General features: G+C 39.6%; 1 protein-coding gene and 1 long non-coding RNA gene across 2 annotated transcripts in view; one reads left to right on the top strand and one right to left on the bottom strand.

Moving 5' to 3' along the window:
- The window catches only part of SLC16A10 (solute carrier family 16 member 10), a 138,004-nt gene that overhangs the window by 6,276 nt on the left and 118,745 nt on the right, over positions 1–12,983 (top strand).
- LOC309667195 overlaps positions 3,249–12,983 on the bottom strand; it is a 190,334-nt gene continuing 180,599 nt past the window's right edge. Inside the window, exon 2 of the long non-coding RNA XR_014267608.1 lies at positions 3,249–3,352. This is a non-coding gene — a long non-coding RNA (uncharacterized lncRNA). The remainder of the gene's footprint in view (positions 3,353–12,983) is intronic.

Raw genomic sequence — 12,983 nt, 5'->3', positions numbered from 1 at the left:
CCTGTTAAAATAAGTTATTAGACCACAAAAATAGTTCCGGGATTTTGGAATAATAAAGACATGAGCATGGTGTGAGCATTTCATACTCCGTTTCCAGAATGTTTCTGAGTTCAGAGCAAGACTGAAAAGTGTAAATAGTGTGTAGTGAATTCTGATTAAGTACAACAATATGAGTATTCCTGTGGTGTTTTATCGTGGAATTTTTATCAATAGAATTAACTGTCTAAAGAACCAACTCAACCAAAAATAAAAGTGTATGAATTATTTCAGGAGAGGTTTTGAGGTATCTTTTAGAATAAATTGTACTCTGTGCTCTTGATGTGATTTGTTGTATCATTTTTATAAGGGTCCTTGTTGAATCCATGTTGCAGTTCCTTGAGGCTCAGTCCCAGGCCATGTGCTTGCTTCACTTTTCCTGCCTTCCCTGGGTGTCTCATATGCCCTGTGGCTCTAGCCACTATCTTGGGGTGTTATTTCCAAATTTCTTCTTTGTGTTCAAGACCCATATTACCTATTTCTGGAAAATTCCATTTAGATGCACAGATACATCATACTTAGCTAAAATGAACTAATTTCTTAGCCACCCTACTTAGTGTTCACCTGCCACCAAAAACAACAGCACACCTGTGGATAGGCGTAGCCTTCCTTCTGAATTCTCTCAGTGCATAACACCTCTGATGGCTCATGTCAGAAACCTGGAATCCATCTTAATTTCTTATTTCTCCTCTTTCCTTTCCTATTTCGTTAAATTAGACACCTCCTTAATGCCTCATAAGTCAATCCCTGTCTTTTCCTTTAGTGCTGTGCCTTAATTCATGCCTTCATTACTTTTGGCCTCAATTATTGTCATAACCCATTAACTGGTCTACCTGTCCTCAGTTATACATGTGAGTGGTTTTTCTGAAACATTGGACCATATCATTTTTCTATTTAAAAGCCGTCAGTGATACCCATTAGTTCTGGGAAAACCAAATGCCTTTGAGCACTGGCCCTTGCCTGACCCTCTAGCCGTGCTTCTCACCTCTCTCCCATCTTGTGCGGCGTGCGGGATCTTAGTTCCCTGACCAGGGATCGAACCTGGGCCCCCTTCAGTGGGAGCGTGGAGCCCTAACCACTGGACTGCCAGGGAATTCCCTCTCCCTTCTTGCTTTTTATGCTCCAGCCTAGCCAAAGGTCTTGCAGTTTCCCAAATCTGTCCTGCTGTCTTTGCCTCTGTGACTTTATGTGTGCCACTCCTCTCTTCAGTGTGGTTGTTGGTCCTTATAAGATTCTGATGAAATGGTTGGCCATTTTATTTCTTTTATCACAACTATGGGATAAACAATGCTTTTATGCAACTGTTGTTACGTTTTGGGGGGATGCATGTGGAATGTTTTGGGGGTAGCACGAATTCAAGTGAGTTACGAATTAAGCTTAGAGTAGAGTGGAAGACAGAGAACCTAATTTCAACCCATCCTAATCTAGCATTCTGTGAAAGGCACTTTTAAGATAATCCATATTTGTTTAAGTGATAATTTACATAGTTCTTTACCATAAAGAAAGGGTTTTCATATACATTACTCAATTTTATTTTTTAGAGTAGCATTGTAGTGTGTCATTACCTCTATTTATAGATAATGAAGTTGCAACTTGCATGGTTTAAGGTTGGGACACATGATATCAGTATTAACATCTGTTAAGTTGAATTTAAGAGCATCTTTTTAGCTGGACAAAAATTTATCCTTCTGTTAAAGTTGTCTTGAAATGCAGAATACTGCCCTTTTATCCCCTTGAAACTATTTTCTGCATGTTTACCTAAATGTTCTCTAGAACCTTTAGTTTCTCCTACCCAAGTTATCAGAAATCCTGTGAAGTCGTCCAATCCATTGCATTTAGAGTTATCACAACCCAGCTAGAGATCTGATCTCATGCTGAAGTGAAACAAACCTTAACGCAAACAAATGAACCCCCAAGCACTGCTCCAACAGTCAGCTCACCCCAGCTCTGAGCACCTGTCTAGCCTGGTGCCACCCAGGCACAGCTGTGGGTGTTTTTATTGGCAGTGTTTCAGAAGGAGCAACTCCAGCTCTGTGGGAGCCGTGCAGAAGCACCACCCAGAGCCGCCCTCTAGGACTGGAGTAATGGAGGAGGGCAGTGCTCTTGGTTATCTGTGTACCACATGCGTGTGATCATACCTTCTTAGCTAAGTTATCTTCATTAACAGCAAAATGCCTGCATTCCGCCTTGCATGTAGGAACTAGAACTAGGAAACTGAGGAGGTGACTTGCCTTATTCCCAAATTGAAGTCTTTTTTCATTTCACTAAGTTTTTAAATTTTATTTTATTTCATTTCATTTCATTTTTTTTAAGAAGGTGGCCAGATAGAATTTCTAACTTTACTACATGCTTATATTAATGTAGTCATGATTTTCTTTTTTTTTAATTAAAATTTTTTTTTATTTTTTGGCTGTGTTGGGGCTTCGTTGCTGCGCGTGGGCTTTCTCTAGCTGTGGTGAGCGGGGGCTACTCTTTTTTGCAGTTCGCGGGCTTCTCATTGCGGTGGCATCTCGTTGTGGAGCACGGGCTCTAGGCACGCGGGCTCAGTAGTTGTGGTGCACGGGTTCTAGAGTGCAGGCTCAGTAGTTGTGATGCACAGGCTTAGTTGCTCCGTGGCATGTGGGATCTTCCTGGACCAGGGATGGAGCCCATGTCCCCTGCATTGGCAGGTGGATTCTTAACCACTGTGCCACCAGGGAAGTCCCATTAAGTTTTTTTAATTGAAGTGTAGTTGATTTACAATGTTGTGTTAATTACTGCTGTACAGCAAAGTGATTCAGTTATACATATAACTGAATTATTCTTTTTTTTATATTCTTTTCCATTATGGTTTCTCATAGGATATTGAATATAGTTCTCTTTGCTATATAGGACCTTGTTGTTTATCCACTCTATATATAAAAGCTTACATCTGCTAACCCCAACCTCCCAGTCCATCCCTCCTCCAACCCCCTCCCCCTTGGCAGCCACCAGTCTTCTCTATGTCCGTGATTCTGTTTCTGTTTCATAGATAGGTTCATTTCTGTCATATTTTTAGATTCCACATACAAGTGATATCATATGGTATTTGTCTTTCTCTTTCTGACTTACTTAACTTAGTATGATAATCTCTAGTTGTGTCCATGTTGCAGCAAATAGCATTATTTCATTCTTTTTAATGGCCGAGTAGTATTCCATTGTATATATGTATTAGGTTGGCCAGAAAGTTTGGGTTTTTTATAGCTACTTTATTTATTTATTTATTATTTATTTTTGGCTGTGTTGGGTCTTCGGTTCGTGCGAGGGCTTTCTCCAGTTGCGGCAAGCGGGGGCCACTCTTCATCACGGTGCGGGGACCACTCTTCATCGCGGTGCGCAGGCCTCCCACTATTGCGGCCCCTCCCGTTGCGGGGCACAGGCTCCAGACGCGCAGGCTCAGTAGTTGTGGCTCACGGGCCCAGCTTCTCCGCGGCATGTGGGATCTTCCCAGACCAGGGCTCGAACCCATGTCCCCTGCATTAGCAGGCAGACTCCCAACCACTGCGCCACCAGGGAAGCCCGAAAGTTTGGGTTTTTCTGTAAGCTGACTCTAATAGTGCTTAGTTGTCTTTAAGTTCATTCGAAACAATTTTGTTGGATTGTATTGTGACAGCTGTCATATCAGCGTGCACTTAAAAAGAAATTATCAAAATTGGTGAATTTTTGTGTAGCCATTTTAATATTGAAGATGGAAGAAAAAAGGCAACATTTTCGGCATATTATGCTTTATTATTTCAAGAAAGGTAAAAATGCAAATCAAATGCAAAAAAAAGATTTGTGCAATATATGGAGAAGGTGCTGCCACTGATCGAACGTGTCAAAAGTGGTTTGCGAAGTTTCGTGCTGGAGATTTCTCGCTGGACGATGCTCCACGGTCGGGTAGACCAGTTGAAGTTGATAGCAATCAAATCGAGGCATTGAGAACAATCAAAGTTATACCACGTGGGAGACAGCCGACATACTCAAAATATCCAAATCAAGTGCTGAAAATCATTTGCGCTAGCTTGGTTATGTTAATCGCTTTGATATTTGGGTTCCACATAAGTTAAGCGAAGAAAACTTTTTTGACCATATTTCTGCCTGCAGTTCTCTACTTAAGCGCAATGAAAACGTTCTGTTTTTTAAAATAAATTGTGACAGGCGATGAAAAGTGGATACTGTACAGTAATGTGGAACAGAAGAGATTGTGGGGCAAGCGAAATGAACCACCACCAACCGCAACGAAGGCTGGTCTTCATTCATAGAAGGTGATGTTGTGTATATGGTGGGATTGGAAGGGAGTCCTCTATTATGAGTTCTTTCCAGAAAACCAAACGATTAATTCCAAGAAGTACTGCTCCCAGTTAGACCAACTGAAGGCAGCACTCGACGAAAAGCGTCCGGAATTAGTCAACAGAAAATGCATAATCTTCCATGAGGATAACGCAAGGCCACATGTTTCTTTGATGACCAGGCAAAAACTGTTACAGCTTGGCTGGGAAGTTCTGATTCATCTGCTGTATTCACCAGACATTGCACCTTTGGATTTCGATTTATTTTGGTCTTTACAAAATCCTCTTAATGGAAAAAATTTCAATTCCCTGTAAGACTGTAAAAGGCACCTGGAACAGTTCTTTGCTCAAAAAGAAAAAGTTTTGGAAGATGGAATTATGAAGTTGCCTGAAAAATGACAGAAGGTAGTGGAACAAAACAGTGAATACATTGTTCTTTAAAGTTCTTGGTGAAAATGAAAAATGTGTCTTTTATTTTTACTTAAACACTGAAGGAACTTTTTGGTCAACCCAGTACCAAATCTCCCTTATCCATTCATCTGTCAATGGACATTATTTAGGTTGTTTCCATGTCTTGGCTATTGCATTTCACTAATTTTTAATTATGGGGATACACATGAAATAAAGATTTGAAATAAGGTACGTGGACCAAAGCAGTGTTTCTAACCCCCTTTGTTCCCAAACATAAAAGTCTCATAGCTGTTGAAAATTTTGATACACACCTCCAAGGGTAGTTTAACTTTTGAGTGAGATTCCCTAATACCCGGAAGATAAAGCCATGTTTCTGTATTTTTCCACCAGCTAAGATTTTGTTCCTTTACTTTTAGTGGTATTATGGAAATAATTAAGATTTTTTTTGGCCGCACCACGTGGTATGTGGGATCTTAGTTCCCCGACCAGGGATTGAACCCAGGCCCCTGCAGTGAAAGTGATGAGTCCTAACCACTGGATGGCCAGGGAATTCCCTAGGATTCTTTTTTTGTTTTTTTGAAGGCAAAATTATAATACTGAATATGCTTTTTAAAACTAAGTGTGCCTCTCTGATATGCTCCTCTTAGTGAGGGGGAACTGTGCTGCCTTCCTCCTCCAGTCCTCCAACTTGAGAGTCAGTGACTGGAGTTTTGAATTCAGTTCAAGGTATGCTTTCCTGTCATTAGATAGTTAAATCTAAATGAAAGGTCAGTGGTTAAATTAACGTATAAAACTCAGGGAAAGGTGCATTGGTCTGTGGTTCAGCTTTACCCATTTTTTTTTTTTTTTTGCTAAAGAGTAAATTGCATCAACAGTGTTCTGCATGTGTTCAGAAAGTCAAAATTTATTTAGTCTTGTGACCAACTTAGACTGGATCCAAAAACCAATTCTGAGATACGTTTCATTAGAGTAGAAAACCACTACTCATTAAACAGAGGTATTTATTGACTTTTTCTGTGTAGGTACTAATGCCAAGTGGGGTGGGTTAGTCTGGTGACTGGTTTTAATAGTAAAAACCTTTTCATCTTGCTTAATTATCCTTTTTATTAGTTTTGACTTCACGTTCCAATTTCAAATGGCAGCATCTCAAAGGATTCACATTTGTCCAATGGTTGTTTAAACAACCGCATTCCACAAAGTTAATTGATGTTTTAGCGCAGATGGGGGCAGAAAGTTGCCGTTGTTTTCCTGCAGTAATGTAACACTTGAACTTTGGCAGCAGTACCCCCGACTCCAAAGTTACCTCCCAGTGCCAGGTTTTTGGGTTTCTTAGTCTCTGTTGGTTTATCTGTAGCATCTAGTTTTTCTATGTTGAAAAAGTGTTGCTTTTATGATAATAAAAATATTAATATTAAAAAATAATTAACCATTAGCATTAGAAGTATTAACTTTAATGACTGTAATAGTAAATTTGGCCTAAGATTATGCAGTTTTGTGGGAATAAATGATAGATGTATGGAGTTTTCATTGTAGTTGTTAGGTTTTGTCTCTTTCTTCTCAGAGAAAAATGTTAATTATGGAATAGGCTGGAACTGGTAAAGGGAACTGATTTTATTTTTATAATGACAATCTTTCATTAATTGTATAAGAACAGATTAGGAGGAGAGGCTTTTTTTTTTTTGGCTGTGTCGCACAGCTTCTGGGATCCTAGTTCCCCAACCAGGGATTGAACCCGTGGCCCCTACATTTGAAGTGCGGAGTCTTAACCAGTGGACCACCAGGGAAGTCCCAGGGAGCTGATTTTAAATCATGTTACATTATTTGGCCACATTTTGTTTTGGATCAAAATGGAGATATTTAATATCAGATGGACAGCCGCTAAGAGCTAGATCATGCGATGCTAATCACACCTGAGCCCCAGCCAGACACAGCACAGGGAATTATTATTGATATTTCTCTTTTGGAGGGCGGGTAGAGGGACTAGAGAAGGGTCAGAAGAGATAATAGATGAATATTTGTGTTTGTATGCATAATTGTAAATCCAGAGTGATAAATAATTACTAATCAAGAATCCTCTTGTTTGGTGGTTCTTTTGTGTTTCTGGTACACAGACTACTTGTACGAGGGCAAAGGCAAATAGAGCATTCCCCACATTTTGCTGCTGGCCACCAGAAAAAAAAAAAATCTCAAAGCCACATTGTGTTGCCACCAGGAAAAAAAAAAATCTCTGCCTGGATAAAAAATGGTTACATATTAAATGACTATTTAAAGTAAAAGATTTAAAATAATACTTTTAAATGACCTAAATTTTAGCTCAGTGTTCTTTATAAAAATATGACAGTTTATCATTTCTTTTAGTAAACTTGTGTCTGTAAAATGATGCTCAGTAGGACAGAAGACTGACCCTTTTCCGAAATGTGAAATCTTCTTGAATCTAAGCAAAAAGAAATTGTAATTAGTTCAGTTTTATTGGTTTGGAATTTGTAATTATTTGGAGAGGGATTTGGTTTGTCTTTTCACACACTCCTGAAGATGTAGCATTATAAGGAGCTTCCCTGAAAGAATGCACGCCTTTCTGACACTTTTTAAAAAAAATAAATTTATTTATTTTATTTATTTATTTTTGTCTGCGTTGGGTCTTTGTTGCTGCACGTGGGCTTTCTCTAGTTGTGGCGAGCAGGGGCTACTCTTCATTGCAGTGCGCGGGCTTCTCCTTGCAGTGTCTTCTCTTGTTGCAGAGCATGGGCTCTAGGTGCGTGGGCTTCAGCAGTTGTGGCACAAGGGCTCAGGAGTTGTGGCTCGCGGGTTCTAGAGCACAGACTCAGTAGTTGTGGCACACGGGCTTAGTTGCTCTGCGGTGTGTGGGATCTCCCCGGACCAGGGCTTGAACCCGTGTCCCCTGCATTGGCAGGCGGATTCTTAACCACTGCACCACCAGGGAAGTCCCTCAGACACTTTTTTCAACAAAGCTGAGGAATACCAAACTTTAACTGTTTAAATTTACAACTGATGTCATTAGCACAGAGCCACAGTCCCTTATCTGAAACTCTTGGGGCCATACGTGTTTTGGGGTCGAATTTTTTTGATTTTAAAAAAGTAACCTGGTTCATACAGCTGTGTTTTTTACCCCCCGCCCCTCCCCGCCCAGGGGAGTCTGAGGCAGCACCCTATAATCTAATACACTGATATTTCTGCAATAAAATGTATGGCTATTCAGAGTAATTGGGACAAATAGAGACCATAAGTACCCTCATGTCAGTTCAGATCATGTTTTACTTCCAAGTGAGTATTGATGCCATCTTATAAAAAAACTTTGGGTTTGGGATTCCAAAATTGGAAATAAGGAATTGTAGATTTATATGTGAATATTTTGTTTTCTGTTTCTCAGTGAACAATCCTTTTAAGGTACATTTTTCTTTATCAGGTAGCGTACCTGCTTCATGTTTTCAGTAAATGTGATATTCGGCTATCATACTGATCTACCCTAGATTACTCAGCCAGACCTCCTTTTGCTGGGTGTTTGAATTGCAGGCTGTGTTATGCAATGTAAATAACATATCTGTAGACATCTTTGAACAAAATTTTTTTCCCCCTCTTGGATTGCTTCCTTGGGGTATATGTCCAAAAGTGAAATTACTGGTTCAAAGGGTATGAACAACTTTATAACGCTTGTTACACATTGTCAGATTGTTCTTTAGAGAACTTGAGTCCGTTTACTGTGCACCAGCAGTATACTAGCTTCCTGAAAACCCTACCAATGTTAGGTTTTATTTATATTAATATTTGCTAATTTGCTAATTACCAATGGTATTTTAAAAAATTAGTTTTAAATCATATTTCCTTGCTTTTAGGGCAGTGTGTTTTACCAGCTTTTGAGCCCTTTAGAAGCAGTAAATGGCTTGGGAATTATATATAATATCTGGAAATATAAGAGGACACATACAAATGAATATATTAGAGTAAAACTTTGTTACCACAGGTGGGAACACTAGAAAGGCCTGAGATTATCCTAGTCCTTAGATTCTCATCTGACACACCTTGGCAGGTGGGGCATGCCCTTGTTCCCTTTCCTCTGCTCTCTCAGCCCAGGTGTTGATCAGGGCCTTTTTTGGGGTTGGGAGTGGGGATGGAAATTAACCGTCTGGAGACTTGGCCATGAGGACTTAGTGACTCCTTCAGGTGACGTCTCATCCTTGAGAGGCTCGAGGCTGCAAGAGCAGCCCTGTCTCATTCTCTGTATGTGCTGTCACCTTGCCTCAGCCTCTTCCAGACCCAGCTAATTCTGTTGAAATAGCTTTAATTAATTAATTTGGGTGTATGTGTGTTTAAAATTATTATTTTTTGCTCTTATTTATTTTTAAAAGTGATGTAGAAAGCATTTGGGCACAATCTATGTACTAGGGGCCATGCAAGAAACAGAAAGGAATCTGGAGTATTCCATACTCTTGAGAGGTTATGAGGGGAGACAAAATGCTATGTACATAAATAACTTGAAGGCGGTATGCCACCCATGTTAAATGCAGTGTAAACAAGATACTGGATTTTAGGGGAAGGCAAAATGACTTCTGACTGAGATGATCAGGGAAGGCTTTAGGGAGGTAGTTTTTGAGTTAGGCTTTAAAGGATTGGTAGACTTTCTTCAACAGATTTAGTAGAAAAGTTATCCCAGGGGAGGGTACAGGCTAATAATGAACGTCTTACTGTGCTTTACTATGTATTTTATATTGTTTTATTTATCCTGTGGTATAACTACTCTTATGCCGCCTCATGTTTTAGATGGGCAACTGAGGCTAGTAGGTAGTGGAGCTGGATTTGAACTTAAGTCTCTGGCATCAGGACCCAGGTTCTTTAATACTCGACTATACACTGGGCTCATTAAATGAATGACAAGGAGTTTGGTTTGGCAAGAGCCCAGGAATTGTAGAGGAAAGTCCCAGAAGATAAGGCTGGGAAAGAATGGGGAATGGAAGGTTTGAGTTTCGAGCTAAGAAGTTTGCATATGATTTAATAGGCAATGGGAAGATATCAAGGATGTCTGAAGTGTGCCTTAAAAAGTTGTGACTGGGTTGCAGAGGGAAAGAAAGAGGAGGAACATCAATTACGGAGGTCTTGGCTGAGAGCCGGGGTAGATTTGGGGCCCAGCAGTGGAAGTGGGAAAGAAGGGGTAGATGTGAGACATTTCAAAGGACAGACTGAGGGAAGTCTGGCAAGTGATGCATGTGGACAGTGGCATGGAAACAGATGATGCTTATGCCTGGGGACAGCATCTAAATAATTTTTGAACTAGGAGCCCCACATTTTCGTTTTGTACTCGGCCCTACAAATGATGTAGACAGTCCTGCATGGTGCCACTGACAGGACCAGGGGCATGTGGAGGAGGAGTTGACAGGGAAAGGCTGACTCAGGTGTTAGACATATGAGTGTGAAATGCCAGCAGGGCATCAGGGGATGATGTCAAGCAGATAACTGGACACGTAAACCTGGAGCCTCAGAGTGAAGCTGAGGCCAGAGGTGGAGCTTTGGAAAGAGCCTGTCTCTTTATTAGGAATGTGATGTAATCATAGAAACTGAGAAATTCTGTCTCAAGAAGCCCCAGGGGCTGCTCCTAGGTAGCTTAGTTGGTTTCCATTGAAATCATCTTATTTAAAAGTAACAAAACTTCATCCTTAAAAAAAAATCTTTCCAGCATTTAGATTTCTCTAATTCAGATTTGCAACTTTCCAAAAGTCAGATTGTACTTTTTACTGTCATTGTCTTAAGTATTTCCAAAACTTAGTCCTAAGACTTGGGTTTTTTTTTTCCCCTTTAGTTTTACATAACCTCTGAGACTATCGGCATTTACTGTTTCTTGCATTCACCGTATAATTAAACCAGTCTGTAAGTCTTATTTTCAAGATGTTTTAGACCAAGAGCCTGTGGGAGTGGCTTAGAATCGTTTCAATTAATTTATATATTTATAATTTAAATGTGAAGTATTGATAGTGGTGGAAAACTTGTTCAACAGGAAGATGTTATCTTGTAGATCAGCCTTCACAGAGTTTAGGAACTGAGTCAGCTACTCAGTTCCTCAGTTGTAGCAGTGAGACTCAAGTAAGATAAAAGAATGTCAAAGTGCTTTGGATGCACAACAGATATGTCAGACACTCTTGTTACTGAGTAGGTTGGCACAGTCCCTGTATGTGGGCGTGTGTGTTGACTCACGTGCTGTGCTGTAATCTCTCAGAATTCAGGTTCTGAATTGCTCTCTTGTGATTGAAGCCCAGCCGAAGTTGCTGGAAGTGCAGTGACCCTGGAGGAAGAACCAGTAAAAGCAGGGGGTGGGTGAAAGGGAATTGATGATTGTGCAAGAAGAGGGTATCTGCCTTATTTTGTAAGCCAAGACACCCCTACCCGCTACCCTTCCTTCCAGTAACTGTTTCATCTTTTAGTACCTTTTGGCTTCATTTACAAGGTCTGTATTAAAGCACATGTCAGGGTTTAAGGCAGTGTTTCCACCATGCTTGTCTACTGTTGTGCTTCTGGGGTTGAACTCAAGTACTGGCCTGATGACAAGTCAATTTGATATCCAGTGATCATGGGGAGGGGAGGAAGAGGGAAGGCCAACTCAAGTATTTTTTCCTCAGAGTTTGAGAAACAGAAGCCATATAGTCTTTTAAATCCCATGCCAACACACCAATGTATGTTTTTTGGTATTGACTTGAAAATACACTGTTTTGTATAACTTAGTGTTCATTATGTGTATGCTATTATAATTAGTTGGTATACGTGGTAGGTTTTTTTTGTAGCTTTGATTAGGAAACAAATATTGAGACACTTAAAGCAAAAGGCAGACTATTATTATTTTTTGGAAAAAAATCAGATAAAAGTAATGCTTAATCCAATTAAACTGTCTCTTCCTCTAATTCATCATGATGACTTTGGGTGTCTGGTGGCAACTGAGAATGGGTTATGGAAAAATGTCAAGGCAATGTAATCCCTATTATTTATGGTCACTTAAGAGGATAAATTAATCACCAGCCACTAATCTTTGGATAATTACTCTATTTAGCTGGAAATATCCTTAATTTTTGGAAAGCAAGTCAGTGAGTTAGTGGAACTGTCATAATTAATCAGCCTTTCTAAGACTAATTATAAGTGAATGGAAACTAGTTGCCTTCACCCTTTTCTCCCCTGCATTATAGCATGATCGTTCTATAACTCTGGAAACTGTATGTGGAACCACAGGGAACATACATTAATACACTATCTTGTGGTTTTCAGGTAGGCATTCGTAGGTTTACCCCAGCTAAGGATTAACAGAACTGCCTTAACAGGTTAAGGCTTGCAACTTGTGTATGTATTTCTGGTTACTAGGACTAGGCAAGAATTTTTTTTTTTTTAAAGATTTTTTTTTGATGTGGATCATTTTTAAAGTCTTTATTGAATTTGTTACAGTATTGCTTCTGTTTTATGTTTTGGTTTTTTGACCACGAGGCCTGTGGGATCTTAGCTCCCCAACCAGGGATTGAACCTGCACCCCTTGCATTGGAAGGCAAAGTCTTAACCACCAGGGAAGTCAAATTGTTAGGATTAGGCAAATTGATAACATTATAAAATTGGTTTGAATACAGATTGTTTAGGAAGTGAGTCTTTTGCTGACAGCAGTTCCATTTATTTATGCCTTAAATATTTTGAAGGAGTCAACATAAACTACTGTATTTATTAGGTGCTAGGGGTGGGATGGGAATAAAGAAAAGTACACATTTCAATCCCAAGGGAATAAAATAAGGAGGAAGTCCTTGTCTCGTGTTTTCCACATGGGTACAGTGTCTCAAAGACAGGCCAGTGTTCATCTTTTGGAGTTTGAGGTCTTCATTCAAGAGGTTCCCAAAGAAACTTTTTGAGAGTCAATGAAGTTGCTATGCAGGTGGAATCAGAGACATACTACTTATTTATCACAATCAGGATACTCCCATTTTGATAATAACAAAATTCACACACTTACATTGTAAATTGTTGCCTTGATAAGGTTTCTGGAAATAAAACAGAATTCTATGTATTGTTTCCAGTCAGTTAGAGAAGGATTTGTATTATTATGAGAAACACAATACTCTATATAGGACTGAATTACCATAGAACAAAAATATGAATTAAGACTATGAAAAGCAAATGCAGACACAGAAATCTTAAGTAGAATGCATTTTATTTTTAAAATTTATTTATTTATTTATTTTTCGCTGCTTTGGATCTTTGTTGCTGCTCACGGGC

Source organism: Balaenoptera physalus, assembly GCF_965194825.1.
Source record: "Balaenoptera physalus genome assembly, chromosome: 9".
NCBI lineage: Eukaryota > Metazoa > Chordata > Mammalia > Artiodactyla > Balaenopteridae > Balaenoptera > Balaenoptera physalus.
This window is presented reverse-complemented; position numbering and strand designations above follow the sequence as displayed.